Source organism: Phascolarctos cinereus, unplaced genomic scaffold (assembly GCF_003287225.1).
Source record: "Phascolarctos cinereus isolate Bilbo 61053 unplaced genomic scaffold, phaCin_HiC Scaffold_5;HRSCAF=322, whole genome shotgun sequence".
In the NCBI taxonomy this organism is placed as follows: Eukaryota; Metazoa; Chordata; class Mammalia; order Diprotodontia; family Phascolarctidae; genus Phascolarctos; species Phascolarctos cinereus.
In genome coordinates, this window is record NW_027555958.1 from 77277453 (window position 1) to 77303539 (window position 26087).

Genomic DNA, 26087 nt, shown 5'->3' on the forward strand with positions numbered 1-26087 from the left:
GATTATAATCTACACCTCTAAAAGCATTATCAGCATCAGTCAGATCACAAATCCATCCCCGTACATCTTTTTAACAGTGGGATATCACCAGGAGAGGACCAAATATTTACCTCCAGCTTTGTGATTCATATCATGAACTCACCACCTATTTCTTCTCTCTGGCCAAGCAGTCTGTAGTCTACTTATCTTGGTATTTGCATGAATCCATGATCTCATCAACTTGACTAGCCTTCCATTGGTTTAGTTTGCAACCTCTTCATGTTTTGTTTATCCTGTGCAACCATAGTTTGTTCATGCCTTTTCATAAATCCTCCAGTGCTGAAGGTTTTCTTTAGTATTTAGTATTTTATTGCTTTGTAACATCTCTGGAATGTCCCTCTTTCCTCTGATACTGCCACCACCCTAGGGCAGACTCTTATCTGAACCTCACATGTGGACTGTTGCAATAGCCTGCTGGTAGATCTGCCTGCCTCAAGTCTCTCCTATTTCAGCCTATCCTCTATTCACTGGCCAAAGGGATCTTCCTAAAGCACAGATCCAACCATGTCAATGCCTCTACTCAATGAACTTCAGTGGCTCCCTATCACCTCAGGGATCAAAAAAAAATCTTACGTTTAATGTTCAAAGCCCTTCATCATCTGGCGTTCCCCTACCTTTCCAGTAATGCTGGCTTTCTTGTTTCTCAAATAAGGTGCTCCATCTTTTGAATCCAGTGTTTTCACTGGTTGTTCTCCATGCCTAGAATGTTCTTCCTCGTCATCTCTGTCTCTCAGTTCCCTTCAAGTCCCAGATATTAATTCTACTGCCCACCCTCTATTGATTATTTCCAATTTACCCTGTGGGTACCTTGCTTGTATATGGTTGTATCTTGTCTCCTCCATTAGGCTGTGAGCTCCTCAAGAACTGGGGCTTTTACCTTTCTTTGTATTCCCAGCATTTAACACAGTACCTGGCATGTAGTGGAGGGTCTAATCAGTGTTTATGGACTTTCTGGCATGAGAACAGAGAGCAAATTGGACGGAGACAGTGATTGTGGGCATTATACCTTAAGAACATTGCTTTAGGCCTTCCTATTGCTCTCTTTGTATGGCTATCATATTTTATAAGAATATATGTGTAGGACCTTGGCTTTTGCTCTAGTCCTTAGTATAACCCCTCAATCCTCAAAGGCCTCCCCCCCCAAGATATATCTGTAAAGATGAGAGCTGTCTAGTAGAAAGTATCTGAATCATGGGCAGCTGAGCTAGCCTTGGAGTCTGTTTCCAAAGGGGTGGGGTGGGGTGGGGTGGGGTGGGAAGGCAGAGCACCAGGCCACCTAATAATATGGACTTTCATAAGTGTTTCCCTATCCCCTTTATATTTTCATTCTAAAAATATGCGGTCAAGAATTTTGCAAGAATTTGGGCTCTGGTCCTAGTCTGATGCCATCATTGGCAACCTTCATTCATCTTGGAGATTCTTGGCCTTTTTTTTTTCTAGAACCTTATGACTCACCCCAAATTCACATAGAAAACAGTGGCAAAGTTAGCTGAATTCTCCTCCCTTCCTCTGGCAGTTCTTCCCAGTCCTGAAAAATGCTGCTTGTAAAGGGGGAAAAATGAAAATTACAATGGAGACTCCAGGATGAAGATCTCTACATGGGTCTGTATTGATAAGTTGTCACAGACCTGCTTATATGGGTGTTTTGGGGTCTGCTTGCAACATGCAGTAGCAGCGATCTTCTCCTTCTCCTCCACCCTCCAATCACCTTCCCCAACCCCCACCTCTCACTGCCTTTTCTTGTGAAAAGATTACAGAGAGGTCAGAAAAGGCTAATTCGAGTAAGTGGCATGAGAGATGAAATCTGGTGACCTTATATCCGTGGTTTCCAGCACTGGTCACACTTAATATGGAGGACTATTAGGTCAGGGCTCGGTGTAGAGCAGGACCTAGGGAGCTGGCACTCACTGTCCTGTATACAAGGTCATTCCTATTCCAAAGCTTTACCAAAGCCTACCAGGCAACACTAAGTCAAAATTGTTCCATCACATGCACAGGCCTCTTGTTCTACGAGCCAACCTTGGAATAGAACTGAATGGGACCTCAAAGGCCATCTAGACCAATGCTCTCATTTTATAGAGGGGAAAACTGAGGCTCCAAACAGTTAAGGATTTTACAGAGAGGAAATAAACGCCAAAGGACTTAAGTGACTTGCCCAAGGTCATAAACACAGTAGCAATAGCCAGGAGTAGGATCTGAATGCAGGACCTCTGACTCTAAAGCCAGCATTTTCCCCACTGTAGGAAACTATCTAATAACAATAGCCATTATTTAGATGTGTCTTTGAAGTTAACAAATTATTTTACAAATGGAATCTCATTTTATCCTCACAGCCACCCTGGGAGGTAGGTGCTATTATTAGCATACCCATTTTACAGATGGAGAAACTAAAGTCAACCAAAGTCAAATTACTTGTCTGAGGTTGCACAGCTGTGAAGTGTCTGAGGCTGGATTTGACTTCAGGTCTTCTGGATTCTGGGTCCAGTGTCCTATCCATTGAGCCACCTAGCCAGTCTAGTTTCTACCACTAAACTTCTTGCAAACATTAACAAGGAAAACATGCCCTGATGTTTCCTAACTAGGCCTAGGAACTAACTAGCGGCTCTGTGCCCCTATAGCTTTGGGTACAAAGTTGTCACCGCTTTGCTAGCTCTTTTAGCCAGTGTATATCACAGTGTCATAGATTCTGAGAGCTGGAACCTCTGAGACCATCTAGTCCAGCCCTTCCCTGAGGCAGGAATTCTCTCTACAATATTTTTTAGCAAGTATCATTCAGCTTGAGGCAGCGAGGGAGAGGAAATCTTTACTGAACAAGGCAGTTCAAATTGCTAGCAAGTTCTTCTCTTTGTTGAGACTAAATTTACTCCTTTGAAATTTCTGCTCCTTTGTCCTAGTATTCCCTTCTGGAGCAGAACACTGGCCTACTCTCTTCCTCCTGAGAACTTATACTATCAAAGGATGATTTTGCATAGAAAGTGGTATAAATGTTCCTTCTAATAATACTCTCTATAAAAGCTTTATCACTGTACATTAAATATAGTAAGCATTTTTAGAAATATTTGTGGGATTTAGTTGAATGAGAGTTTAAAGCAACTTTGTAAAGCATTTGAAAAGTTTGTGGCTGTATTTAGGATTTCCTTCTCTGCTAAGGTCTTTCCCAGGTCTCAGTTTGACTGAGACAACACCCATTAAGGCTAGGTAAGAAATGAGGCAAAGAATGGCCTCTTTTACCTAGCCAAAAAAAAAAAATCAATCTGGAAGTGGAAGACCCTCAGGGTTTCTGGCTAAAATAGAAAAACAGTTGTTACTTACACTCAAGTTGAGCCATCAGGGGCCAAACATTGACCAGGTGATGGATGGGTAGGACCTATTGTTGGCCAATCAATGGGAACCAGAGTGATTTGGGTTTAAGTCCTTAAGAAAGAATTTCAGGTGGAAAGAATTTCATAGGTAACTCAACATTGTTCGTTTATAATTTTGCCAACATAAATGTATCTCCTCACTATCCTTTGGGTGACCTACAGTTTTGATTTTGAAAGTATGGTATTCCATGACTGATAGCCATATTGTATCATTGGTGTTCACAAATTAGGTTTTTGTTTCACTAAACATATTGCACAAAGTGAGAAGGGGCAATAGGAGGAGGAGGAGGAGGAGGAGAAAGAAGAGGAGAATGAGGAAGAGGAGGAGAAAGAAAAGAACACAACTCCCTTCAAGAAGGTCACAACTACCTTGTTAAAATTTAATATGTACTTTAAAACAACTAGCAAAGTAGTACGTCACATTGACAATCCAGATTTTCTGTTTTTCTTTGTATAAGGACATGTTCACATTTATCGATATTTGGCAATGTAAAACTACACAATTTCCTAAATGTAATATAGTCCACTCTCTTCCATTCCATCTATAAATATATGGAAATATATTACTAACAGAGGATCCATGATTCTATGAATTGTGCTCAGGAAGTAGCATAAAAGATAACCATCAAAGAGATGTATGATGGGAAAAGGAGGTGGGCCAGTAACATAATGAAAATAAAGGAAAACTAATCAATAGCCTCTAGGGCAGCCAGATGGTACAATGGATAGAGCAACTGGTCTGAAGTCAGGAAGGCCTTAGTTCAAATCTGGCTTCAGACACTTACTAGCTATATGATCCTGGGTAAGCCACTTTCCTCAATTTCCTGATCTGTAAAATGAGCTGGAAAAGAAAATGGCAAACCACTCCAGTACCTTTGCAAAGAAAACCCCAAATGGCGTCACAAAGAGTTGGACATGACTAAATGACTGAACAACAGCAAAAATTAATAGCCTATATACTCTAATAATATATGTGTAATAATAATAGCTAGCATTTATGATAATATAATATATTATAATAACATGTATAATATGTATAATAATAATAACTATAGAGGATTCTGGAAGATGATAGAGTAGCTCAGAAAACTTTTGGCTCTCCAAATTTCCTCCACAAAGCAAAAAAGGACAGCACATTGCCTCAGAGCAGCAGAAATAAACACAGGGAAATAAACACAATGCAGTTGTCTTCCTGAAACAATTTGAAAAGACCACAGGAAAGACCCAACCTCTAGGGGAGGAGGTTTGGCCTGAGTGAAATGCAAACACCCCCAGGCCAACTCTGCAGAATTAACAAGCAACAAGCCCTGGGGGCAGCTGGGTTGAGAGACAGTCTCAGCCTTGGAAACTATCATTTCACAGACAGCGTGGGGGTCTGACCACTGAGTGGGAAAAGATTGAAGGATCTTCCACTGTGGAGGGACACCAAGCCCAGCTGTGCTGACCAGCCATGTCCTGGGCTGTGGCTGTGGGGAGAAGGAGCTGGCACACACCTGGTGAGTGCAGTAGTGAGGGGCAGGGACACTGTTGACTGTGGGCACTTGCAGGAGAGCAGAGTCCCTGGTTTCTGTTCAAGGACAGAGAGGACAACTGTAGCTTGCAGCAATGAGAGGGAACCACAGGGAGCAAGATCCTTTGTCAGACTGTGTGGCTAAGGGCCCCAGCTGTAACTTAGGCGGGTCGAGGAGAGCCCAAGGATGGGCCCAATACAGACCTCAGAAAATAACAGTAAGAAGGACCTAAGACTGGGGGCATCATTCCCCATACCTGGGGACTAAAATTTGATTATACTATTAGCTGCTAAAACAAAATAAAACAAAAGTAAATAATAAAAATGAGTAAGCAAAGGAGAAAGAACCTGATCATAGATAGTTATTATGGGGATAGGGAAGATTTGGGTTCATATTCAGAGGAAGATAATGTAGCTAAAAGAGCCACTCTTTTTTCAGTAAGAGACATCAAATGGTCCCAAGCACAAAAGGAATTCTTGGAAGAACTTAAGAAGCTCTTTAAAAATCAAATAAGGAAAAAAATCAAGTAAGAGACATAAAGGGAAAAAGCTAGGAAAAAAAATAAGACCAATCCAAGAAAAACAAGAAAATTATGAGAAAAAAAAGCCAACCAACTGGAAATAGACAATAAAAAAACTTAAGGAAGAAAACAATTCCTTGAAAACTAGAATAGGGCAAGGGGAAGCTAATGATGTTCTAAAACACCAAGAAGTCATAAAATAAAATCAAAAGAATGAAAAAAAGAGAAGAGAAAGTAAAACATCTCATAAGAAAAACAACTGACCCACATGTACAAAAGTATTTATAGCAGCTCTTTTTGTGGTGACAAAGAATTGGAAATTGAGGGAATGCCCATCAATTGGGAAATGGCTGAACAAGCTGTGGCATATGAATGTATTCAAGTACTATTGTGCTATAAGAAATGATGAGCAGGAAGACTTCAAAAAAACCTGGAAAAACTTACATGAACTGATGCTGAGTGAAGTGAGCAGAACCAGAACACTGTTCAAGGTAACAGCCACATTGTGCAAGGATTAACATTGATAGACTTAGCCCTTCTCAGCAATGCAAGGATCTAGGACATCTCCAAAGGTCTTGTGATGGAAAATGCTATCCACATCCAAAGAAAGAACTATGGAGTCTGAATGCATATGGAAGCATACTATTTGCTATTTTTTTCTTCTGTTATGTTTTGTTTCCTCTTTCTGGTGGTTCCTCTTGTTGGTTCAAATTCTTACTCACAACATCACTAAAGTGAAAATATGTTTAATAGGAATGTGTAGCCTACATCAGATTTCATGTCATCTTGGGGAGGGAGAAGGGGAAGAAGGGGGAGAAAACTTTTAAAACCCAAAAGCTTATGGAAGTGATTGTTGATAAATCAAAATAAATCAATAAAAATTTGAAAAAAAAAGAAAAACAACTGATCTGGAGAATAGATTGAGGAGAAATAAATAATGTCAGAATAGCTGGACTACCTGAAAATTACAATAAAAAAGAATTTTGATGCAATATTACAAGAAATTATCAAGGAAAATTGCCCTGAAGTCCTAGAACAAGAAGGCAAGGTAGAAATAGAAAAAATCCACTAATCACCCCCTGAAAAAGATTCCAGGAAGAAAACTTATAGGAATATCATAGCCAAGTTTCAAAGCTCCAAGGTAAAATATAGAAAGCAACAAGAAAAAAAACAGTTTAAATATCACAGAGCTACAATAAGGATTACACAAGACCTAGCAGCTACTATGTTGAAGGATTGTATGTCTTAGAATATGCTATTCTGTAGAGCAAAAAGCTGGGGTTACAACCAAGGGTAATTTACCCAGGAAAGTTAAGTATAATCCTGAATTAAAAACAAAAAAAGATATTTAACAAACTCAAAGATTTTCAGGCTTTTGTGACCCTCAGAACTTAATGGAAAAATTCAACATATAGCATCCAGGAGAAATATAAGGTAAACATTAAAGACCAATTATAAGGGACTCAATAAGGTCAATTTTTTTACTTTGTATATATGAAAATATTAGTACTCTTATGACTGTCATCATTATTTGTGTAGTTTGAAAGGAAGGTGTGGGTTGAACTGAGTATGATGGGGTGGTTCTAAAAAAAACTGTAGGGAGAGATAAAAAGGAGTAATTATCTCATAAAAATAAGGCATAAAAGGAAAAATTGATACAGAAGAAGCTAGTATGGGGGAAGGTGGATAGTGTTGCAATCTTACTCTCATTGGTAATGGGTTAAAAAAGGAACAACATATACATATTATATATATGTTATATATATATATAAGGGTATAAAAAAGTCTTCTAAATTCAGAAGGAAATAAGAGGACAGGGGGCTAGGGTGAGAGGAGGAGATAAGGGAGAGACTATTAGAGAGGTGGGTAGGTTAAGGAATAGGAGGGCAAGGTATTAGGTAGAAGAAAAGCAGAGGAGTGAGGAGGGACAGGGTAGATAGAGTGAGAAGGATACTGAGGAAAAATAGGAAGGAGGAAAATACACAACAAGTAACTGTAGCTTAGAATGTGAATGGGATGAATTTACCCATAAAAAGGAAATGGATAGCAGATTAAAAACTTGAATTCAACAATATGGTGCTTTCAGGAAACATTATAAAAATGAAAGATACACATAAAGATAAAATAAAGAGTAGGAGTAGAATTCAGTATGTTTAAAAAAAAGCAGGGGTAGTAATCATCATCTCAGACAAAGTTAACATTAAAATAGATTTAATCAAAAGTGAAAACTAGGAGGCATCTTGGTGGTGCAATAGATAGAGCACAGGCCCTGGAGTCAGGAGGACCTGAGTTCAAATCTGGCCTCAGACACACACACAAAAAGAAAAAATGAAAAATAGAGAAACTATACTGTATCAGCAATATTATTTAATATTGTTTTAGACCATTTAAAAAACCTAGACAGTATAAAATACCTGAGTGTATACCTGCCAAAACTGACACAAGAACTATATGAACATAAACATGAAACACTTCTTATACAAATAAACTCAGATCTAAGTAATTGAAGTAATATTTATTGTTCATGGGTAGGTAAGGCCAATACTATTTTTAAAACGGCAATTTTACCTAACTAATCTATTCAATGTCCTCTCAATTAAATTACTAAAAAAAAAATAAAGTTCATTTGGAAGAACAAAAGACCAGGAACTTCAAAGGAAACAGGAGAAAAAGGAAGTAGATTCAACAGTATCAGACCTTAAATTGTATTATAAGGTGAGAGCATTGTTGAAGTGTAAAAAGGATAATTTCAGTTATTTTAAATTAAAATTTTCTGTATAAATAAAACCTATGGAGTCAAGAATAGAAGGAAATCAGGAAATTGGGGGTGGGGATGGGAAACTTTCATAGAAAATCTCTCAGATAGGATATGATTGGGTTGGAATATTGCTATGGTATAGGAAATGATGAACTGATTAATTTATAAAAACATGGAGGGGCAGCTAGATGGCACAGTGGATAGAGCATCAGCCCTGGAGTGAGGAGAACCTGAGTTCAACACGTAGTACTTACTAGCTGTGTGACTCTGAGCAAGTCACTTAACCTCAATTGCCTCGCCAAAAAAACAAAACAAAACAAAAAAACATGGAAAGACTTGGACTTAAGAAGGAAGATGCTATCCACCTTCAGAGAAACACATGACAGGAGGAATTAAGCATAGTATAGCCTTACATTTATGTATATAAGTGTATATGTGTAAATATGTGCGTGTTTATAGATATCTATGTATATGTATATGTATTTATTCTTAACTGTAGCCTTCTTTATGATGGTGTGGAGGATGGAAGGGAAAAAAATAAAGTAAAAAGTGCACAGCACAGAACAAAAGAAAATCAAGGAAGCAAAACAGCATCTTCAAAAACAATGTATAGTATTTATTATATAGGTTTTCTTGAAATGGAAATTTATTGTTTTATATTGAATCCTCTCTTATGGTCTGCTAGGTACATGACGATTTTTTTTTCTCTTTTCTCATTTTGAATTTAAGTTTAAAATAAAAAGATTTGCAAAAAAAAAGCTATAATTTATTACTATGTGCTGGGCACTTTGCTAAATGCTTTTCAAGTATTACCTCATCTGAACTTCACAACAACCCTGTGAAGTAGATGTTACTATTATTCCCATTTTACAGTCAAGCAAAGAGGTTAAGTGCCTTGCTCAAGGTCATACAGCTAGTAAGTGTGTGAGGCCAAATTTCTTCCCGACTCTATGCCCAGGGTTTTCTCTACTGAGCCCACTTGACATTATTAAGAAATCTCCCTAGAGTACTTAGGGAGAGGCTGTGTAGAGCAGAGCTATCAAACACTCTATACCTGTAATACTGCAGTACTCAGAAGGCGATTAAATGTAATTGGGAAATATTTAACAAAAATAAGTAAAAATACAATAGAACATAGGTAATGTTAATTTGTGGTTTTCTGAGTCAATGTGCAGCCACAGGAATCCTTATGTACAGTTTAATGGCCTCCATTTTTATCTGAGCTTGATACCATGGGTGTAGAGGATTCCTAGAAGAACATGGACCAGTGTCCAGGATGAGAAGATGTAGAACAGTTTCAATCTACACTGTCAGAAGAAGTAGACCCATAGGTGAGATCAAAGATCCTTCAAGGTTGAAGTGAGGTAGATGGAATTATCTTGGTTTAGCTCTTCAAGGTTAGGGACCATATTGGGAAAATGTTATGTTTCGATCCTTCAAATCTGGCCTCAGACACTCACTAAATGTGGGACGATGGGGCACATCACTTAACTTCTGTCTGCCTCAGTTTCCTCAACTGTAAAATGGAGATAATAAGACACCTACCTGCCAGAGTTGTTGTGAGGATCAAATGAGATAATACTTGTAAAGTGCTTAGCACAGCACATAGTAGGTGCTTAATAAATGTTTATTTCCTTCCTTTTTTCCTCTCTTCCTGCTTTCTTTCCTTCCTTCCTTCTTACATGAGATCTTGTGTTCTAAAGGTGTTCTGTAAGTATTGATCTATAAATTGCTCTCATTCGAACCAAGAGAACTCAGAGTTTTATCTCAGAACACAGATTCCATAGAGCAGGTGAATGTGACTCATCTCAGAATAATTATTGATGACATAGCAATGATAATGCAGAGTCATTTCTTACCATCTGTCACCTCATCACGTTGCCAGGACAATCTCCTCTCACTTCTTCCTTTCTATAAATCATGATATAGAAGACGTCACAGGGTTATTACCAATGTGTTTTGCACTTCCTAGAAATGTGGCCAAAGGAGAAGTTTGCCTCCTTCTCTTCATCTACAGGAGGAATAGGAAGAAAGGATGGGGAAAGGGAGGGAGTTATTGACTCCGGGGGTGGGGGAGGGGGAGGGAAGTAGTAGGAGGGGGGGCAGGATGAGATATTTTTAGCCTGTCTGGGGATGAATCACCGGAGCCAACTTGATCAGAGAAAAAAGAAATACTCCCCTTCTCTTCCATGATGTCACAGAGGAAAAAATGACAGGTAGATTCCTTCTGCTTTCAGACAAAAAGACTGCTTACCTGGAGGACCATGAGCTTCAACTAATTGTGAGCACAATGGCTCATTTCAGAAGCATTTAGCTTAATATGTTGGGACCTAAATTCTTATCTGTAAGTTGTTATTTGCATTTAACTCCACCATTGGAGTGTGAGCTCTCTGAGGGCAGGGACAATGTTTTGCTCCTTTTTTTTTTGTATCCCCAGCACACAATAAATACTTATTGACTGAATGACTAACCCTATGTGCATCTGTTGCAAGCTAGAATAAGTTGACAATTGTCTTGGATTCAAGGAATGTGCTTGAAACCACATTCAAGAGCTTTACCTAAATGTCACTCTTGAGCTTTCAAATTGGGGAAGAAGAGATGGCTTCTCTGTTATTTCCAAATGACATTTAAGCAAATTATTAACATAGAGAATCCCTGGCTTCTTCTGATGAACAGGAATTCAGCTGAGGACTTTTCTCCTTCCCATCTGCCTTGCTGTTTTAAACATAGCTGGAAACCACCAATTGGAAACCATTGTTCATACATCTGTTTTCCTCTGGCTTCTGGGAGGAGGGAATGAGCCTGAGTACATTCAATGTCTACCTTTGCACTCCATGAACACCATCTACATGTAGCCCGACAGATTCAGGACAAGACATCTTGGGATGATCTCAGCACTGTTTTGTGACCTTGACACCTTGGGAAAGAGCTGCTACTGAAGAGATGTCCACCAGAATGCTGGATATGAAGTCAGACCTGGGGTCAGATCCTGACTCTGACGTTTACTAACTAGCTAATCCTGGGCAAGTCACTATTCTGAGCCTCAGTTTCTTAAGGATTACAAAATAGCCCCTACCTGCTCAGGAATGTTGTGAAGCTCAAACCAGATAATGTAAGTAAAGTGCTCCATAAACCAGAAGTCTAATCAAGTTAACAAGTATTTATTAATACTTGTTAATTTTGTCAGACACTGTGCTAAGTACTGGAGATAGTACGAAAAGTAAAATCAATCCTTACCCTCAAGAGCAAATGCCAGTTGTAGAGGTGGATCTACCTGTATGACACAATTCCAGTTTTCTGGGCTGGGCCTATAAAATGAGTGCTTTGAACTACATAGCAGTAAATCTTTATGCAGCACTTTTTTTCCCTTCCAGACCAAACCTGCGATTTCATTGGTAAGGGAAATTCCAATAGCGATCAGAACCTAACCTACAATTTATTGTCTTAAAGACTTGCCAGGGGCACTGAAAGGTTAAATTACTTGCCCCAGGTCACAGCCACTTTGAGTGAGAGGTGAGATTTGAACCCAAGTCTTCATGTTTCCAAGGCCAGCCTGCTATCCAATACACCTCACTGCCTCTCACATGGCATTTTATGGTTTACAAAGAGCTTTCCTCCCAGGGATCTTCTGACATGGATTATGTAAGTATCATTTTCCCTATTTACTTTATGGTTGAAGAAGCCAAGTCTAAGAAAACAATTGGCCAAGGAGCACATAGCTGATGGGGCAAGGAACTGATGTTGGGTTTCTCCAGACTCCAGGTCCAATGTGCTTTCCATCACAGTAACTGCCTAGCAATCCTTGAGGTCGCTTCTACCTCTGACATTCTGGGATACTGTACTAGCTGTAGCCATCTCTGATATGAAAGACTTGATCTGGGACATAGAAACAAATTATGGTCTTCCCCCATGGTCTTTGTTGTCTCCATAATGCATCTGGCAAAGTGTTCTGGGGACCGGACCAAAAGTTGAGACCAAGGTTCCTACCAATGGCAAATATTCCTGTGTATATCTCCCACGGGGAAGAGTTTGGGGCTGGAAAGGTCCTCAGAGATCATTTCATTTAACCCTTTCATTTTATAAGTAAGGAAACTGAGACCCAGAAAGGTTAAGTAATGTCTTAAAGGCCACACAGTGAGCAGAGGCAATATCTGAACACCAAAGCCCTCCAACTCCAAATTCAATCGATACATTTTCCCCTACAAGTTCATAGGGCATAGATTCAGAATTGGAAGGGACCTTGAAGTCTTATCCTCTTATTTTATAGGTGAGGAATAAAGACCTAAAGAGGTTGAGTTACTTGTCCAAGGTCACACAGTCAGTAGCCAAGCCAGGATTTGGAGTCAGGTCCTTTGACTTCAAATACAACTTTCTGACATACCAGGATGACTCTTGTTCTTTGATTGACTAGTCCAGAGTCCACTTTTCTAGATCAATCCCCTGTCCCTCTGCTCTGGGTCACCAAAATGATAGGAGTCTGGCCAAAGCAGGGAAGAAGGCTTACAGTGGGAAGAATGAATAAGGTTTCACTTTGGATCTTCCTGTGCCAACTTGCAGCACCTGCCTGTAAATGATGCCACCTGCCTCTTGTAGAATGGACTGTGTCCTGTTTTGTCAAATAAATAGGTGGGACAAAGATAAGTACAACATAAATAGCACTAGCATGGGAAAAGATCAGAGTAACCTGAAACTGGCCTCTGCATGCAGACTTGACCTGGGAAGGATGCTTGCCACATTTGGCAGCGAATTCACTTTGTTGCTAAGTCTCAGGGCTGTCAGTTTCTTGACACCCCTCCACCAAGGCTAGTGAAAGTGAGGAGTTGTACTTTATTAAAGTCTTTCTCCCCAGTGAGAATATTAGTTCTTCAGCTTTGCAGATTTTCAGTCTTTTTCTTCTGAAGGATTGAATTAAGGACTACCTACCCAGAAAGCATTTTGAATATAGTTGGCCCCTGGCAAGATCGTGAGGAAATTCATCTTTAGGAGCCCTGTTCTCTCATGTCATTCTCCCTACTCTTTGATTTCTATGCCTCCTTATCTGTCCTTAGATCCACATTCTTTTTTTTATAGTATTTTATTTTTTCCTAATTGCATGATCATCATACAACGTAGCTGTTATTGTGTGCAATGTTCTTCATCAGTTCATATAAGTCCAGGTATTTCTGAAGTTATCCTGTTCTTCATTTCTTATAGCACAATAGTTACATTCATTACATTCATATTCTACAGCTTGTTTAGCCATTCCCCAATTGAGGGGTACCCCCTCAATTTCTAATGCTTTGCAACCACAAAAAGAGCTGCTATAAATATTTTTATACAAATACGTTCTTTTCCCTTTTTAAAAAAAATCTTTTAGGGGGTACAGACCTAGTAGTGGTATTGCTGGATCAAAGGATATGCACAGTTTGACTGTCCTTTGGACGTAGTTTCAAATTGCTCTCCATAACAGTTGGATCAGTTCACAACTCCATCAATAGTATGTCAGTGTCTAAATTTTCCCACACCTCCTCCACTATTTTTCGTTTCCCCATTCTTAAGGAACCAGTGCTCTTTGCACTTCTCTACTGGGAAAATATCTTCTCCCAACTAATTCACACTAAGGTGTTAGTGATAAACATGATACCTAACCCTGGCATCTTAAGGAGATGGTTGAGATGGGTGAATGTTTAGCACATAGCTCATGATGGTATTTATCCCTGATAGAGAAGATATGGGGTTGTGAAATAGCTTCTCTATATCTCTCAATTCAGTTCAACTTTGAGGACTTCCTTGGCATCCTCCATGTGGGAATTGTCTCCACCAGCTCAAATTGCAACCTATTTATACTTTAGTAGAGATCTAGAAAGGTTCTCAAGGCACAGAGAGGTTTAGTGACTTGTTCCTGGTCATATAGCTAATAAGTATTATAATAAGTGGAATTTGAACTCGGGAATCAGGAAGATTTCAAGCTGGACACTCATTCCACTGTGCTCCTCTGCCTGACAAATCGATCATTCTCCCTGCCCTTCTTCCCCATCCCCACTTTTTTTTCCATTGCTGATGGGCCTCTTACTTTCTCTGTGTAGTATCAAATACTGAAATTTACAAGTATGTCAAGGATTAGGGAAAGGTCAGAAAATAAGCTGGGGGTTAAGCCTCTCTGAATCTAGATGTTTCCCAACTCTTCCAAATTTGACTTAGCCAGACATGATCATTGTCTTCAAATATTTGAAGGAATGTCATGTGGAAAAAAAGGTTAAGCCTTATTCTGCTTGACTCTAGAGGCCCCTGGGGAGTTAGGAACAGTGGGTAGAAGTCATAAAGAGGCAGATTTAGGAGTAGTATAAGGGGAAAAAACTTCCTAATAATTGGAGCTGTCCAAAAATGGAATGGGCTGCCCCAGGAAGCAGTGGGTTTCCGTCCTGGGAGATTTTGAAGAAAAGCCAGGGCCAACACTTACGGGGTACATCATAGATAAGACTTTTACTCAGGTAGGGTTGGACTCCATGGCTTCAGGTGTCTCTTCCAGCATTGAAATTCTGTGATTATTTGGTGAATGGGAAAATTAATGGGGAGGTGACTGGAGGGGAGGGGAAGAGGACAGGGAGCATTACTATCGTTTTGCAAGTGTGGAAACTCACCCACAGGAGAGGTTCGGTGCCTTGGTTGTAGAAGGACTTGGTGCTACAGGAGGAACTGAGAGAATACCCCCATGCTGGCTGTTTTCAAGGCTATATAAATGTGGGCACTTACTGTGATTATTATTCTTGAATGACAATGTATTATTTATTGAGTGCTCAGAGGGTTCCACTCGAGTCAAACATACCAAAATCAGTAAATGAAGCTTTTCTATCCTTGGCTTCTAGCTCAGTAACTCTTAGTGAGAGACACCCTGGGGGAGCCCTTGGAGTCCATTGCCCCAGGACCAACACTTAACTAGTTGTTTGCTAATGGGTAAGTTAATTCACCTCCCCTGGTCTCAGTTTTCTCACATGTAAAATGGGGATGATTATACCTGTACTACTAATATCAGAGAGTTATGAGGAAACTTTAAAGTTCTTTAGAAATGGGAGTTATTTTTGTTCCTTCTTTTCTTGGACTACAGCCATAAGGCACTCTCCCTTTCTAGCTGAAGCAGTCTTGAAGTACTAAATAGGCTGAGTAGCAACTATGTGGGCCTCTTAGACTCTCAGGGCCTAGGGGCAGGGACTGTGGTGTTGTTGTTGTTATTGTTCAGGTGTCCCCACTGGGGTTGCTCTGAGAAATTGGGACATGGAAGTCTCCAAAGAAACTGTTTATCACACAGAACTCAATGAAGAAAGAGTATGGTGGAAGGCAGAGCAAGCAAAAAGATAGAACCAAAGAGGAACTTTGGAGTAAAAGATGCCATTAAGGAAATGTATGAGAGGAAGAGTAGTTAGGCTTTTCATGTGATGAAGGCTAGGGATAAAGTGTGACCTCTTGATGTCAAGAGAAATCAGGGGAGGACTCCAGCACTTTGGGTAGACTCTTTATCCATTCTTGGGAGGCCATAGACAAGAATGAAATGGAATGGGTTGGCATGGATGGATTGAGATCTGCACAGATCTGAGTATTTGATATCTATAATGCCTAGTATTTAGTAGGTGCCTAATAAATGCTTGTTGGTTGATTGATAGGCTTCACAGAGGCCAATAAGGTTTCCATGCATTGACATGTAAAGGTCAATATTCCCTTTTTGTCAATCATTAACTAATAATAGAATCATAGGGCTAGAATGGACCTTGAGGTCATCTTGTCCAAACCTCTGCATCCAGGTGTGGCCCCAGTGAAACTATCTATGATTCATGAACCATGGAAATGAGTTCAGGGTCTCACAACCCTCACTGTCTAAGCTAAATCCTTCTTAACAATTTCTGCCCACTGTTTAGAGTGAGAATAGTTAGCAGTTCATCACCCTTTAAAATTTCAATCAATGAATCATGAATGACATTTATTAAGCTGGCCTGTAAGTTGTTTTTTTTTCCCCCTTTACTATTTAATGATCTAAGTTCTTCTGGGTTTGGCATTTTCCCGCTTGTTCTTTTCATTATCATTATTACTTTCCTCCAAAGTAATACTGGCAAGAAGGCTAAAAATCCACTCAGTAAAAACTTAAATAAATGTGTGGGCATATACATTTATGGATTCTAATTGGTCCTTTATATTTTGGTTTGTCCATCCCACACTGGGATGGTGTACTCTGAGGCAATTAATGGTTATCACTGACCTTCAGAAGCACCTTGTAAAGAGAGTACTGGTTAGCACCAATTGTTTGATTTTTTTTACTGTGTGACTTTAGGCAAGTCACAACATCTCTGAACCTGAGCTTCTCCATTTATAATACCAGGGTGTTGGACTGGATCAGGAGTTCTTAACCTGGGGTTCATAAACTTAAAAAAAAATTCTAACTTTATTTTTACATAATTGCTTTTATTTGTATTTTCTCGTATTTTTTATTTTATGCATTTAGAATTTGGAGAAGGCGCCAACAGACTTAAGAGCCCCTTAATGAGATGAGCTGTATAGTCCCTTCTGGTTCTGCCAGTCTATGGTTCCATTACTCTTTAGAGCAGCTTCCCTGTGAGTCTGAGCTCCTTCACAGGTGACCCAGGAACCCAGGTATGCTACCTTATCTAAGGAGAGCTGACCTTCAGGACTCTCCCAAGCTTTGATACTTTATTACAGCATGGGGATGATTTAGGACAGAGTGGAGAAAATCAACAATGGATTCAATTCAATTCAATCATGTAACAAATATTTATTAAACTCCTACTGTGTTTAAGTCACTCTGCTGGATACAAAGTCAAAACCAGAACAGACCCTGCCTTCAAGGGGCTTACATTTTAATAGGTGAACATAACAGGGACACAGAAAAGGTATATATTGGTAATCTGAGGAATGAAAGAAGTGCTAATGACTGGGGTTGGGGGACAGCTTGGTGAAAATGAAGGAAGGCTTTATGGAGGAGGTGACTCCTGAGATTAGCCTTGGAGGAAGAAGTTTTTTAAGAGTTGGAGATGAGGGGGCAGGCAGGTAGGTTGCGCAGTGGATAGAGCACCAGCCCTGAAGTCAGGAGGACCTGAGTTCAAATCTGACCTCAGACACATAACACTTACTAGTTGTGTGATCCTGGGCAAGTCACTTAACCCCATTGCCTAGCCAAAAAAAAAAAAGAGTTGAAGATGAGGAAGAAGTACATTTGGAGCACGGAATTGATTTGTACAAATGCTTAGAAGCAGGAGAGGGAATGTTGAGTTTGGGGAATAGTCCAGTTTTGCTAGAACACACAGAGTGCTCGAAGGGAAATAATGTGAAATAAAGGTGAAGAGGTATCTACCTGGAAGCCAGATTGTGGATTGAATTACAAGCTGAGGAGTTTGTATTTTATCCTAGAGGCAATACTCACTTAAAATTTGATCTGGCTTTGCCTGTGCTTTATGGAAATTTTGGAAGCTGTGTAGAGTATGGGGAGGAGGGAGACTAGAAATAGGAAAGCCAATTAGAAGGCTACCATAGTGGGATCCCAGAGGTGGAAGAGGCTGCCTTGTCCAACCCATACCTGAACCCAACAAGTGGTAGTCCACTTTCAAATTGAACATCTTCAGGGAAGGGGAACCTACATATCTTCTCTTGTTAGGACATTTTTCTCAACCTCAAATCTGAATTTGCCTCTTTGAAACATCTCACCGTTACTCTTAGTTCTGCTCTCTAAGGACATGAAGACAAGATTTACTTCTTCTTCCAAAAGAAAATATCTCACAGAGAGAGAATATATATAACATATATATATATATATATACATATATACATATATATATATATATGATCATACACACACACACAAAGATGGAGAAAGAGAGAGAGAAGAGATCACAGAATCACAAATTTAGAAGTGAAAGCATCATTCTTTTTATAATCGATGTGGTACAGTGAGAAGAGTGATGAATTTAGAGTTATAAGATATGAAGTCAAATCCCAGCTCTGTCACTTACGTGACCTTAAGCAAGTCACTTAACCTTAGGTTCCTCAGCTATAAAATAAGAGAGTTGGACTAGATGAATGCTAAGACCCCTTCTAGTTTTAGATCTGTGATCTGGGTCTTTAGAGGCCATCTAGCCCAATCAAGCTGCTAGATGGCACAGTGGATGGAGTGGGATGGATGGAGTGGGAGGCCTGGAGTCAGGAAGACTCATCCTCTTGAGTTCAAGTCTGGTCTCAGACACTTACTAGTTGTGTGACCCTGGGCAAGTCTTTGTCTCAGTTTCCTCATCCGTAAAATGAGAAGAAAACGGGGTATCTTTGCCAAGAAAACTCAAATTGTGGTCATGAAGAGACTGACACAACCAAACAAAAAACAAGTTCCATACCCTCGTTTTATAGATGAGGTTTAAGTGATTTGCCCAAGGTTACATAACTAGTATAGAGCTGGAGGAAGAGCCCAGATTTTCTGATTCCAACCCCAGTGTTCTTTTGGACTATAGGGTGCTCTGCCCCCAGAGATAAAAGGTTTAAAAACTATGGGTGAACTTTCTCTCAGGGATGATGAAACTGAGCTGAGTAAGCTAAGTACAACATGGAACTGCTTTCAGAACCCCCACAGTATCTGTTCTCAGGGTTTCCCCCCTCCTCTTTTTGCCACAACAAATAGAGGTCAAGACAGCGAAGATCCCCCCACCCCACGTCTTGACTTCAATTCATTAAACAGTGAAGGACGTGTGTCCAGGCTGGAGTGAGGAATGGACTGATCATTGATTGATCGATGGTTCGTTTGTTTTCTGTTCCCATGACCTACTGTCTCCACTGCTTGGTCATTTCTGCTTATCTGGGTCTGTTTTTATTAGGTTCAATACGCATTAGTTTTTTATCTTATGTTGACTGAATGAATGAAAAAGCACTCGATATATTCCAGGCTCTCCGTGAGGCACAGGACTTTGTTTTTACAGAATTTCATTTCCTGATGCATCCCTCTTCCTTTACCCAAAGAGCCATCTCTCATAACACAGATTAAAAGGGCTAGGGGTGGGCTGTTGAATCAGTTCAGCACAATGTGCCCATTAAACACATATGACAGATACGCAATATTCCGCACCCATAGTCCCCCACCTCAGCAAAGAGCCCCGGGACGTGCATTTTCTCCATTCTTCTCCTAGGATAAGTTTGGCCATTGTAATGACAGCCTTCAGGATGAATTCTCCTTAATTAAAGAGTTAGCCAAGTGTCTGTAGATGAACCGGAGAGTTCTGGGATAGAGGACAAGCAGGTAGGCAGGTAGGCAGGAAGGCAGGTAGGCAGGTGGACAGGCAGACCGAGCTGTCTGCGGGAGCCGCCCACTGGAGGGTGGTCGTTTAGGAAGTAGCAGTTCCACGCGAGGGCCCCGGCGAGCGCCCAGTTCTCCAATCGGAGCCGCAAAGGGCAAGGCTAGGTCATGGAATGTAAATGTTGAGGGGTGCGGGGGAGGGAGGGGTCCGGAGGCGCGCGCCTCGGCAGCCTCCCCAGGGGTGGGGCCGGGGAAGCTAGCTCGGGAGCGCCCGCCCGTGACAGTCGGAGCTCGGGCAGAGCTGTCCAAGAGCCGCGCCTTCGGTGTCCTCAGAGCTCCGGGAGAGCGCGCGGCGCCGGGCCCGACTGGGGAGGGCAGTCTGGGCGCTGCGGGAGCCGCTGGCCCCGGGATCATCCACTTCGGAGGATGAACAGATCTCGCCCGAGGAGCCTTCGGGATTCGGCTTCCTCCAGCAGCCCCGAGCCCCCTCTGTCTCGGAGATGAGGGGTCCGCAGCCCTGAACCGAAAGCCGGGGCCAGCGAAGGACCGGGGAGTGCGCGGGGGTCCCCGGCGTGCGTCCGGGAGGGAAGTAGAGTGGCTGCCAAAGAGAGCCCAGCTGCCTCTGTGTGAGAGCAAGCGGGTGAGCGCAGCTTTTCCTCTCTCCTGCGCCGGGACTCCGGCTATTGTTCCGAGGGCTCCCAACCAAGTTAACAGCCGCTGAAATCAGTCTAGTCCCGTGCAGGATTCGCTGAGGTTAGTTTAACAGCATGGAAGCCTTGGGGCTCAACTTGGGGGCTGGGTTTTCTTTTCTTTCTTTCTTCTTTTTTCAAACAAAGTTGCCAGAGCCTCAGAAGACTGGGCTGAAGTGGGGGCAGGAATTCCCACAGACCTTGGGAAAGCCCTTGGCCGGCCCCTGATAACCCCGGGGTGTCGCTGCAGTCGGGGAGATAGATGCCCAGCAATTTGTTCCGAAGCATCCCTTGCCCATGTGGCTGCCAGAGTTGGCACTTTGTCTGGATTCACTGGGGGTTTGCTGAAGGCATGATTTAGAATGCAGGCGGGAGGGGGACGGGGACGGGGGGCTTCTCTTTTGCCCTGTTCCAAAAAAGTTGTTTGTCCTAAAAGTGTCTTATGTTGCAGCCCGCGTCCCATGTTTACTGGGGGGTTGCCAGGATTTTTTTTTTTAAATCAAATGCAGCTCAGAAGGTTGGGGTGGGGGTGGGGAGGGAAGGATGAGACGAATTGAAAAGGGCTCAGCTGGAAGCCGAGAGTTTGGAAGAGGCAAATTTCTCTACTAATCTCTTGGAAAGTTTGCAAAGAAAGCGAAGGAGCCTGCCATGTAGCTGTTGACAACTTTTGCTGCTTCTTTTTCTTTGTTAAGGAAAAGAATGAATAGCTGGTTGTGTGGGTCTCTGTGTCTGGAAAGGGAGGGAGTAGAGGGGTGGGGGCTGGTCTGGAAAGGGAAGAAAGATCTGAGCCCATCTTTCCTAACAGTTAAGCAACTGACACTTCCACCTCTTTGCAAAGTTTTCAAGGTTGCATAGTACCCCGGATGGGAAGGTCAGCTGTCTAGAAGCATATGTCTAGAAGCAAGGTTCAAGGGTTCTGATCAGGCTGTTTCAGGGGTGGTAGATGGTGGATATTCTTTCCTGGAATTTCATTCTGGTCGTTAATTCATCTACTTCAGTTAAAAAGGGTGGGGGGGAGAACAAAAGGGGAAGAAGATTCTGAGTAACCTTCTTTTGATCCAGCTCAGCAAATGAATTTGTGCAAATCTGGTCATTTTTTTTTGAAGAGGTTTTTAAATTTTGACTACTATCTCCCAAGGGTTGCAGATCTCTCCAAGGAAAAGAAATGGCGGGGGGGGGGGAGGCGGGGAGAAGAAATGGGGTTATCTGGCTTTAAAGAGGGAAGGTCAGATTGAGAGTTGAAGCTACTCCTCCCTTTTTTCTCCCTCACATTCATTAAGGCAGTGATTGAAATAAGATCTGGGAAGAAGATGGAAAGACCCCACCGCCAAGATCGGGAAGAGTGAATTTTAAATTGGAATAATTAACTCAGAAAACTATTGTAGAGTGAGTCGTTGATTAGGCAGTTGCAGTCTAACATGCTAGGGAATTCTATTAAGTATTAATGATAATATTATTAAGCAGCTCGTTGTTCAAAGAGCCCCATCCCCAAGTTCCAAAGAATTTAACATTCTGGGCTTTAGATTTTCAGGATAATTAATTGAAATCCAGGAGAATTCAAGGAGAAGCCCATTTGTCAAGTGAATAGAGCTAATCCTAATAACTTTATACTGCTTGAAGTATAATCTATCCACAAACTCTGAGGTGGGATTACTAGCATTTTAATCACTTGGCTAGACTTTATAAGCCTGCTTAAAATGTAGTGTCCTTAAAGGTATACACCTTTAATTCTAAGTACAAGTAAAGCTCAGCTTTTTTCCCCCTCTTTTTTTTTCTTCTTTTTAATAGCATCTACCCCTTTTGGCTGTTGTGAGGATCACATGGGATAATATTTGGGTTTTTTTAAAATTATATCTTATTTTTTCCTCAATTGCATGTAAAAACAATTTGTAACATTTGAAGCCCTGCTTCACCAGTGATTGTACTACCTTCTCTAGTTGCTGGGTGGGGGGAATAAAAAATAATTGCCATTTCTGTGGATTTTAATTGGGCCTCACGTTATTTCACTTGGGCCTCATGACCACCCTTCGAGATAAGCAATATAGTTATTATCCTCATTTGACAAATGAGGAAACATTCAGAGAGGCTTAGCTAATGTTTGAGAAGTCATAGGGTCACAGATTTTGAGCTAGAAGGGACCTGGGGGTGGGAGGGATGTTCATCCAATGTGATCCTGTCTCTTTTGCATAGAAGGAAATTGAGATTTAGAGAGGTTCTTTGACTTGCCCAAAGTTATACTTGTAGTAAGTAGAAGAGTAGGGATTTAAATCCAGGTCACTGGACTCCAAACCCTGTGCTCTCCCCACTGCACCCCAGCTCCTGATTCCAGGTCCATCCTCTCCACAATGTAGGCAATGCTGCAGTGATGGAAGTCACAACCTCTCTGGGCCTCAGTTTCCTCAACTGTAAAAAACATAAACAAGAACAAGGAGGGTTAGCCTTGCTCTCTATAGTCCAGTTCTCAAATTCTATGAGTCTTTGAAATGTAAGTTCTCTTTCCTAGAAGTAAAGAGTTAACTAAAGCTCATTTCCAGAATAAAAAGTGTAATAGAAGACATTGTATTGAAGTGTGTATATCACTAAGCCCTAGAATGGAAGGATAATCATATTTTCTCTGTAAACATCCCCTTTTAAAACAGGCAGATGGCCAACCCAACTTAACTCTCATTTATTTCACAAAGTTAATGCTGTAAGGCTAGCAAGACCGGCCTGCTTCTACAGCTATTTCAAAACCAGGTCGTCGGTCAGTGTCGAGGTGGTAAGTAGTTCCATGCCTTTGACAGGTGTCTGTAGCCCTCCTTTGTTCTTGATATCAGTTGTAAGTCTTTGAACCTTCCTCCGGGTCTCTCTCCCTTTCATTCTTCTTTCAAGACTTCAATCCTTTGGACCTTTATGTGCTTTCCAAGGTCTGAAATTAGATGAAGCCAGAGAGACCATTTTTTGCATCTGTTGGTCTTACATCACCCATCTGGTTGACACAGGGTTCACCATAGACTTGGAGACGAAATCTTATGTCTGGAGTGATTCGCCTCAGTCTTTTTGTCTTGCACTGGCATGTTAGGCCATGCAGGCTGATCCCTGTGAAGTGTTCAATGTTTTTTTCCTGCTGTCCTTGATTTGATGTTTTTAGATTCATTGTTCTCAGCTGAAAATTTTCCCCTCCCAGTGTGGAAGTATGATAAATGACTTGGCGTTCCTTCTTAGGGGTGCCAGTGTCTGAGGAAGGAGGTAGAGAAGGAATCTCCTTCTGCTCTGTGGGATGTTGGAAGCAAATAGAAAACAAGTCATTTGATTCTGATTATGGTCATTGTTGAGGTTGTAACCCTTTATACAAGAGAAATTAAGAATGGGGCAAAAGGAGTCATCAAAGAAATGAATAGGAGAAAAGATGGGCTGGTCATAGTATGAGTGTGAGCTAGACTGTGGGCAGTCTGCATGCTCCCCAGGGACCCTCATGGTGTCTAGAGAAATGGAGGAAAGAAGGCATCCAGAACGTTGGGTGGACTCTTATGAAGAGCTAATGGGAGGCCCTGGGCCAGGGATGTTCAGGAAGGTAGATGTGGATCTTACATCCATTAGAGTCTTTGTTGTTGAGAGCTGAGTTGCAGTCGGTCAGGATTTCAGTTGGTTAGTTGGTCAATAAACATTTATCCAGCACCTACTGTGTGTCAAGCACTGTGTGTAAGCACTGGGGATACAAGAAGGGGCAGAAGACAGTCCCTGCCCTAAAGGAGCTCACCATCTAATGAAATCAGGAAAACCTCAGTCCTATTTCCAGTCAATACTGATGGTGTGACCCTAGTCAAGTCATTTGGCTTCTCCTTAAGGCTTAATTGTTCATCTTCAGTCATAGAGGTGTTTTCACTCTATCAGAAACTGCGTCAAATACTCAGTGGTAGGGGCAGCTAGGTGGCGCAGTGCATAGAGCACTGGCTAGCTGTGTGACCCTGGGCAAGTCACTTAGCCCCATTGCCTAACCGCCTCCCCCCCAAAAAATATAAAAAAAAAATTAAAAAAACAAAAAACAAAGAACAAATACTCAGTGGTAGAAAGGAATAAATGGGTTTAGCACCAGAAATTCAGGTTACTCAAAATGAAATGTTAGGTTAAAATGAGAAAAGCTGGTTCAATTTCTACTGAGGACTTTAAATATCTGAAAATGGAAAGCAGTATTGTTCTGTACCTCAGTGTTCCCTGGCATCCAGTGATAGCATTAGTGTACTGGAAAGAAGCATTAGACTTAGAGTCACCTGGGGCAACCAGGATGAACCCTTTAACCCCTCTGGGCCTCAGTTTCCTTGTCCTGAGGTAATAGTGGAAAGAGCACTAGATTTGGAGTCTGAGGGCCTGGGTTCAAATCCTGGTTCTGCAACTTACTATCTGTGTGGCCTTGGGCAAGTCAATGAATTTTCATCCCTAAAATGAAAGCACTAGGCTTGATGACTTCTAAGGTTTCTTCTATAATTAAATTATTTATTTTTAGTTTCCAACATTCACTTGCATAAGATTTTGAGTTTTAAAATTTCTCCCTCTCCCTCGCCTCCCCCCTCCCCAAGACAGCATGTAATCTGATATAGGCTCTACTTACACATTCATATTAAACGTTAAGGTTTCTTCTAGCTCTGATTCTGCAACCTGGAATGAAAACCTTCCTCTTTGAGATATAGCAATGAATTCTTCTCTTTTCTCCTCTTCCTCTTCTCTCCCATCCCCCATTAATGTAATCATAGAAGGCCCAGCCATTTTGAGTGAAGCACCAAAGTAAAGAAGGTGTGAATAAATCCTCAGTTATTTTGAAAAGATCAGAGGGGCTTTGGGTCATTTGATGAAAGCAGATTATGCTACGTGGGAAACATCTTGGACTGACTGAAAGAATGACATACTTGAGGGCCTACACACAGCAAAGTAACCCAGTTTTAACTCGGATGACAAGCCAGGCTAGTGATGGAGAAGATTCAGCCAAGTCCCTGAAAGGGAATAGCTTGGGATCAAGGGGAAAGGCAACGGGAGGGAGAAATGCCAGGACCATGTGAGTTGGGGAGAGGGATCAGAGGTGCCCCTGCTGACCGGAGTCAGTAGCAATGGCTGCTGATCAGTAAAAGCTGATAACAGAGGAAGCAGAAGAATAGTCAACCAAGGACAATGATAGCTTCCAGAAGTGACCATCCTTGAGGCAGAAAAAAGTACAGGAGATGGACTCTAGAAAGACACTGATGCTATGAGCTCACTAGAGAGCAAAGTGAAACTTCGTGAAGAGTTGAGGAAAGTAGAAAAGGGCTCCCAGTAACCAGGATGTGTTGGCCATGTGTGTAACTCATGCCCTGTACTTTAAGTTTGAGCCCACTTTCCCCAGAAATGTTCCATGTGCAAAGGTGAGAATATTCCCTCTTTTTTTTTGGCAGGGGGGAGGATTGTGTTTCTTATAACTACTGTCCTTAGTATATGTGCTCATTAAATACCCCTTTTAAAAGCTAAGTAAGCTTGGCTGATAAGTCATTGAGGATCATACTACTGGGGGCTCATGAGCAATAGTAGTAGAAAACACTAGTCCCTCAGGGTTCCCTTACCCCAGGGTAGGAACCTGTGGCCTTGAGGCCACTTGTGGCCCTCTAGGCCTAAGGTTCTCTACCCATGCCTTACCCCTTAGAATCTTGAGAAGTAATCAGCTCCCCTTTGGGTACCTGACAATAGAAGTTGGGGGAAGTGGCCTGGGGCGGGGGAGGTGATATATAGATGTGTGTGTATGTGTGTTTGTGTGTGTGTGTGTGTGTGTGTGTGTGTGTGTGTGTGTGTGTGTTGTATCAGAGGGGAGTTCAAATCTGGCCTCAGACACTTACTAACTATATTACCCTGGGCAAGTCACTTAATGTCTTTCTGCCTCACTTTTTTCATCTGTTAAGTGGGGATGATAATAGCACCTACTGCCCAGGATGGTTTTGAGACTCAGATGA

At 41.5% G+C, this 26087-nt stretch overlaps 1 protein-coding gene across 4 annotated transcripts in view; it reads left to right on the top strand.

Moving 5' to 3' along the window:
- BCAR3 (BCAR3 adaptor protein, NSP family member) overlaps positions 1-26087 on the top strand; it is a 314683-nt gene that overhangs the window by 120038 nt on the left and 168558 nt on the right. The window contains exon 1 of one of the 4 annotated variants that reach the window (XM_020971978.2): positions 19756-20200. The exons of 2 other annotated variants lie outside the window; for them this stretch is intronic. The gene's annotated coding sequence lies outside the window, so the exon portion shown is untranslated. Of the gene's footprint in view, positions 1-19755; positions 20201-26087 lie in introns of those variants that run through there. One more of the 4 variants, XM_078155009.1, reaches the window with a different exon arrangement.